This window comes from Triticum urartu, chromosome 1A (assembly GCF_056163025.1).
Source record: "Triticum urartu cultivar PI428250 chromosome 1A, HENAU_Tu73, whole genome shotgun sequence".
Classification (NCBI taxonomy): domain Eukaryota; kingdom Viridiplantae; phylum Streptophyta; class Magnoliopsida; order Poales; family Poaceae; genus Triticum; species Triticum urartu.
Genome location: NC_141873.1, coordinates 272956684 through 272964069, shown reverse-complemented (window position 1 = coordinate 272964069; position 7386 = coordinate 272956684). Strand labels below are relative to the sequence as shown.

General features: G+C 48.2%; 1 long non-coding RNA gene across 1 annotated transcript; it reads right to left on the bottom strand.

Annotated features, from left to right (window-relative positions):
• Positions 1-1951: 1951 nt before the first annotated feature.
• Positions 1952-5225, bottom strand: LOC147990841 (uncharacterized). The gene is made up of 3 exons (XR_015601334.1): positions 4795-5225; positions 3592-3655; positions 1952-2247 (listed from the first exon to the last, which is right to left on the bottom strand). It is a non-coding gene; the product is annotated as an uncharacterized LOC147990841 (long non-coding RNA).
• Positions 5226-7386: the final 2161 nt, after the last annotated feature.

The window sequence follows — 7386 nt, the reverse complement described above, 5'->3', positions numbered from 1 at the left end:
CAGCAAAGCTTCGGGGAAGAGTTCCGTGAGCACGACGGCGTGGTGACGATCTTGATGTTCAACCGTCGCAGGGCTTCACCTAAGCACCGCTACAATATGACCAAGGTGTAATATCGTGGAGGGGGGCACCACACACGGCTAAGGAACGATCACGAAGATCAACTTGTGTGTCCTAGGGTGCCCCCCTGCCCCCGTATATAAAAGAGCCAAGGGGAGGGGGCGGTCGGCCAAGGAGGGCGCGCCAAGGGGGAGTCCTACTCCCACCGGGAGTAGGACTCCCTTCTTTCGTAGTTGGATAAGGAGAAGGGGAAAGAGGAGGAAGAGGGAAAGGAAAGGGGGGGGGCGCCGCCCCCCTTCCCTTGTCCTATTCGGACTAGGAAGGGGAGGGGCATGCGGCCACCTCTTGCCTCCTTTCCTCTTCTCCCTTAAGGCCCATGTAGGCCCAATAACCCCCCGGGGGGTTCCGGTAACCCCCCCGGTACTCCGGTAAAATCCCGATTTCACCCAGAACGATTCCGATATCCAAATATAGGCTTCCAATATATCGATCTTTATGTCTCGACCATTTCAAGACTCCTCGTCATGTCCATGATCACATCCGGGACTCCGAACAACCTTCGGTACATCAAAATACATAAACTCATAATGAAACTGTCATCGTAACGTTAAGCGTGCGGACCCTACGGTTCGAGAACAATGTAGACATGACCGAGACACGTCTCCGGTCAATAACCAATAGCGGAACCTGGATGCTCATATTGGTTCCTACATATTCTACGAAGATCTTTATCGGTCAGACCGCATAACAACATAAGTTGTTCCCTTTGTCATCGGTATGTTACTTGCCCGAGATTCGATCGTCGGTATCTCAATACCTAGTTCAATCTCGTTACCGGCAAGTCTCTTTACTCGTTCCGTAATACATCATTTCGCAACTAACTCATTAGTTGCAATGCTTGCAAGGCTTATGTGATGTGCATTACCGAGAGGGCCCAGAGATACCTCTCCTACAATCGGAGTGACAAATCCTAATCTCGAAATACGCCAACCCAACATGTACCTTTGGAGACACCTGTAGAGCACCTTTATAATCACCCATTTACGTTGTGACGTTTGGTAGCACACAAAGTGTTCCTCCGGCAAACGGGAGTTGCATAATCTCATAGTCATAGGAACATGTATAAGTCATGAAGAAAGCAATAGCAACATACTAAACGATCGGGTGCTAAGCTAATGGAATGGGTCATGTCAATCAGATCATTCACCTAATGATGTGATCCCGTTAATCAAATAACAACTCTTTGTTCATGGTTAGGAAACATAACCATCTTTGATCAACGAGCTAGTCAAGTAGAGGCATAGTAGTGACACTCTGTTTGTCTATGTATTCACACATGTATTATGTTTCCGGTTAATACAATTCTAGCATGAATAATAAACATTTATCATGATATAAGGAAATAAATAATAACTTTATTATTGCCTCTAGGGCATATTTCCTTCATGAATTGCAAAAGTGATGGGCACAAGGCCTCGAGAGAACATCAAAGAGTATCTTCGGAATCTTCTGCGGCACTAAGCAATCATATGGAGTGAGGGGCTCTCCGGGAGGAAGTAGTTACGAGAACCTAGAGTCAGAGTTAGTAAAAATCATTTAACCCAAGTAGAAGAGAGATCAGAGTCCCAGAGTATAGACGAGGAGTAAAAGATCCTAATACCACCCAATGGCGATGTGGGACCACAAGCCACACAACCATGTTAGTAAAAGTTTTTCGGTGACTAGACTCAACTTCGGCCAAGGAGTTTGGAAGGGGGATTCCTATAGGCAGTCGGCTCTGATACCAACTTGTGACGCCCCCGATTTGACCGTACACTAATCATACACGCAAACGTGTACGATCAAGATCAGGGACTCATGGGAAGATATCACAACACAACTCTACAAATAAAATAAGTCATACAAGCATCATATTACAAGCTAGGAGCCTCGAGGGCTCGAATACAAGAGCTTGATCATAGACGAGTCAGCGAAAACAACAATATCTGAGTACAGATATAAGGTAAACAAGTTTGCCTTAAGAAGGCTAGCACAAACTGGGATACAGATCGAAAGAGGCGCAGGCCTCCTGCCTGGGATCCTCCTAAACTACTCCTGGTCGTCGTCAGCGGGCTGCACATAGTAGTCGGCACCTCCAGCGTAGTAGGAGTCGTCGTTGACGGTGGCGTCTGGCTCCTGGGCTCCATCATCTGGTTGCAACAATCGGGGATAGAAAGGGGAAAAGAGGGGGCACAGCAACCGTGAGTACTCATCCAAAGTACTCGCAAGCAAGGAGATACACTACATATGTATGCATTGGTATCAAATGGAAAAGGGGTATCATATGTGGACTGAACTGCAGAATGCCGGAAAAAGAGGGGGATAGCTAGCCATGTCGAAGACTACGCTTCTGGTAACCTCCATCTTGCAGCATGTAGAAGAGAGCAGATGGTAAGTTCACCAAGTAACATCGCATAGCAAAATCCTAACCGATGATCCTCCCCTCGCCGCCCGGTGAGAGGGCGATCACCGGTTGTATCTGGCACTTGGAAGGGTGTGTTTTATTAAGTATCCGGTTCTAGTTGTCATAAGGTCAAGGTACAACTCCAAGGCATCCTGTTACCAAAGATCATGGCTATTCGAATAGATTAACTTCCCTGCAGGGGTGCACCACATTTCCCAACACGCTCGATCCCCTTTGTCCGAACACACTTTCCTGGGTCATGCCCGGCCTCGGAAGATCAACACGTTGCAGCCCTACCTAGGCACAACAGAGAGGTCAGCACGCCGGTCTAAATCCTATGGCACAAGGGCCTGGGCCCATCGCCCATTGCACACCTGCACGTTGCGTACACGGCCGGTGAGCAGACCTAGCCTCCCTTATACAAGAGCAGGCGTTCCAGTCCAACCCGGCGCACGCCGCTCAGTCGCCGACGTCACGAACGCTTCGGCTGATACCACGACGTCGAATGCCCATAATTTTTCCCGCGTAGTTGGTTAGTGCATATAGGCCAGTAGCCAGACTCAAATCAAATACACAGATCTCGTTAAGCGTGTTAATTTGAAGTAACCACGAATGCCGACCAGGGCCAGGCCCACCTCTCACCTAGGGGGTCTCCGCCTGCCCTGTCGCTTTGCCACAAAGTAATAGTCGGGGGCCGTCGGGAACCCAGGCCCACCTCTACCGGGATGGAGCCACCTGTCCTTTCAGCCCCCTCATCGGAATCACTTGCGGGTACTCAACGAGCCGACCTGACTTTAGTCATAACAAGTATAGTATGTATATATGTATGTATATACCCGTGATTACCTCCCGAGTGATCACGGCCCGATAGTATAGCATGGCAGACGGACTAGAATGTAGGGCCACTAATGAAGTACTAGCAACCTATACTAAGCATGTAGTATTGCAGGTAAGGTATCAACAGTTGTAGCAACAATGACAGGCTATGCATCAGGATAGGATTAACGGAAAGCAGTAACATGCTACACTACTCTAATGCAAGCAGTATAGAGAAGAGTAGGCGATATCTGGTGATCAAGGGGGGGCTTGCCTGGTTGCTCTGGCAAGAAGGGTTCGTCGTCGATGTAGTCGATCACAGGGGTACCGACAGCAGTCTCGGGGTTTACCGGAAAGAAGTAACGGAGGGGAACACAATAAATAATAGAGCAATCAAAGCGTCACAAAGCATAACATGGCAATATGTGGTGCTAGAGGTGACCTAATGCAGTACTAGGTGCTACCGGCGAAGGGGAGGGGATATCCGAGAAAGTATTCCCGGTGTTTCGTGTTTTCGGACAGATGAACCGGAGGGGAAAGTTGCGTGTTCGCTATGCTAGGGATATGTGGCGGACGAACGGGTTGCGTATCCGGATTCGTCTCGTCGTTCTGAGCAACTTTCATATACAAAGTTTTTCCATCCGAGCTACCGTTTATTTTACATTAATTTTCAAACCTTTATTTGAACTACTAATTTTTGGATTTAATTTAATTCGAAAATAAATTAATATTTAATTACTATGGGTACACAGAAGTGTACCCAGTAAATGCAACAGAGAGGCTGACTGGTGGGTCTGGTCAGCTGAGTCAGCCGCTGACAAGTCAGCCCTATCCACTAGAACAGTGGAGTGGTCCCACCTGTCACTGTCTCAACCATTTTAATCAGTGGTTAAATTTAACCCAGGGCTAAATACAGGGGAGTCCCCACATGTCAAGGAGTAATTAGGTTAGTTAATTGGCCAGTTTAATTAAGTTGTGGTTAATTAGGAGGCGGGTCCCAGCAGTCAGTGGCACTGGACATCATTAGCGGCTGGGTTAAGCGGACACGTCAGCGGCACCGGCGTTTAGCCGCCGACGACGAAAACACGGTGGCGACGCACGGGATGTTATCGGAAGTCGGCTACAGGCCACCAAAACGGGCGTCGCTGGTCGCGTTCGAACGTGCTTGAAGTCCCGCGTCCAACGGTGCTAGGGGTGGGAGCGAGGGAGGTCCCAAGCGAAGCCGGCGACGGGCAAAGGCGATGGCCGGAGCTTGGTGAGCTCGGTTTCAGGGTCGCAACGTATGGCGAGGCGACCCAAGGGCATCAGATGGTTCTTGGGGGGCTCAGGAACACGAGGCAAAGCTCGGTCGCGAGTCCTGTGAGCTGTGGCCACGGCGGAGAGTCAAACGGTGGCGACGAGTTCTCGGACGCGGTAGCGGTGGTAGCTAGTGGGGGAGCCATATCTCAAGGGAAGAGGGGAGGATGTGGGGGCTCACAGAGGGCCGGCAGGGGGCTCAGGCGAGCCAGGGGTGCCGGAGTCGAGGGGATCGACGGCGAGGTAGCGGCGGCGTCCGATGAAGGGGATCGAGGCAGATGGCGTCGAGGCGGCTCGCCGGCTCCAACCAGTGGCTCAGGCGATGGAGGAGATGATGGCGGCCCTCCTAGACAGTAGCTCGGGCGCCGGGGAGCTCGGTGGCCACGAGGGCGCGAGTGGACGCCGGCGATGGCACTCGGGTGAGAGGGGAGAAGCGGAACCGGGGCGACAGGGGGAGAGCGATGGGGGGAGGGGGAAGTGGATCTGAGGCTAGGGTTAGCCAGGGGCGGACGGCGCCCTTATCCGCCCGCGCAGCTGCAGCGACATGGACGGCGAGCTGGTCGGGCGGCGACCGCGGGCGCGGACGCTCGGTCGCACGCACAGTGGATGAAGATGACTCGGGAGGGGGAGCTGGGCCGCTAGGCCGGCTGGGTGTGCGGCCAGCTGGGCCGTGGCCCAGTTGGGTCGTGAGTTATTTTTTGTCTTTTCCTTTTCTTTTTCAATTTCTTTTCTGTTTATTTAATCTTTCAAATTGTTTTAGTTTTCTTAAATCATATAGTTAGCACCTAAATTAGTAATAGTAGTTATAACACTCCCTCAATTATTTTTGTAGTTATAAAAAAGTGGTTTTCAATAATTTTATCATTTAAGAGATGTTTAAATAATTGTTTCAGCTATTGTTTTACTTATCTTGGAGCATTTAATTATTTTATAAAATGTGGTTTCTTCACCAAATTAATGTATGGATTATTTGCCGCAAACCGAACATTTTAGTTATAATGTTTGAAAACTTTTGATGTTTGCCATTAACTCAAATTTGAATTTGAATCGGTTTGAACTAACGCGGGATTAACAACAGTAATTGTGGTGATGTGGCATCATTAACACGGTATTACTGTAGCTTAAATATCCGGGCGTCACAGTGATATCCCATTATCACCACAGATACGCACGGCAAGACATACATCAAGTGTTCTCAAATCTTTAAAGACTCAATCCGACAAGATAACTTCAAAGGGACAACTCAATCCAATACAAGAGAGTAGAGGGGGGAAGAAACATCATAGGATCCAAATATATTAGCAAAGCTCACGATACATCAAGATCGCATAACCTCAAGAACACGAGAGAGAGAGAGAGATCAAACACATAGCTACTGGTACATACCCTCAGCCCCGAGGGAGAACTACTCCCTCCTCGTCATGGAGAGCACCGGGATGATGAAGATGGCCACCGGAGAGGGATTGCCCCCTCCGACAGGGTGCTGGAACGAGTCTAGATTGGCTTTCGGTGGCTACGGAGGCTTCTGGCGGCGGAACTCCCGATCTATTGTGCTCTCGGATGTTTTTAGGGTATATGGAGATATATAGGCGGAAGAAGTACGTCAGGGGAGCCACGAGGGGCCCACGAGGGTGGAGGGCGCGCCTAGGGGGGTGGGCGTGCCCCCTACCTCGTGGCCTCCTCGAAGCTTCCTTGACGTGGACTCCAAGTCTCCCGGGTTGCTTTCCTTCCAAAAATAAGTTCAGTGAAGTTTCAGGTCAATTGGACTCCGTTTGATTTTCCTTTTCTGCGATACTCTAAAACAAGGGAAAAACAGAAACTGGCACTGGGCTCTGGGTTAATAGGTTAGTCCCAAAAATAATATAAAAGTGTATAATAAAGCCCATAAACATCCAAAACAGTAGATAATATAGCATGGAGCAATCAAAAATTATAGATACGTTGGAGACGTATCAGCATCCCCAAGCTTAATTCCTGCTCGTCCTCGAGTAGGTAAATGATAAAAATAGAATTTTTGATGTGGAATGCTACCTAACATATTTCTCTAAGTTATTTTTCTTTATTGTGGCAAGAATATTCAGATCCATAAGATTCAAGACAAAACGTTTAATATTGACGTAAAAATAATAATACTTCAAGCATACTAACTAAGCAATCATGTCTTCTCAAAATAACATGGCTAAAGAAAGCTATCCCTACAAAATCATATAGTTTGGCTATGCTCCATCTTCACCACACAAAGTATTTAAATCATGCACAACCCCGAGGACAAGCCAAGCAATTGTTTCATACTTTTGATGTTCTCAAACTTTTTCAATTTTCACGCAATACATGAGCGTGAGCCATGGATATAGCACTATAGGTGGAATAGAAGGGTGGTTGTGGAGAAGACAAAAAGGGAGAAGATAGTCTCACATCAACTAGGCATATCAACGGGCTATGGAGATGCCCATCAATAGATATCAATGTGAGTGAGTAGGAATTGCCATGCAACGGATGCACTAGAGCTATAAGTGTATGAAAGCTCAACAAGAAACTAAGTGGGTGTGCATCCAACTTGCTTGCTCACAAATACCTAGGGCATTTTGAGGAAGCCCGTCATTGGAATATACAAGCCAAGTTCTATAATGAAAGATTCCCACTAGTATATGAAAGTGACAACATAGGAGACTCTCTATCATGAAGATCATGGTGCTACTTTGAAGCACAAGTGTGGTAAAAGGATAGTAGCATTGCCCCTTCTCTCTTTTTCTCTCATTTTTTATTTGGGCCT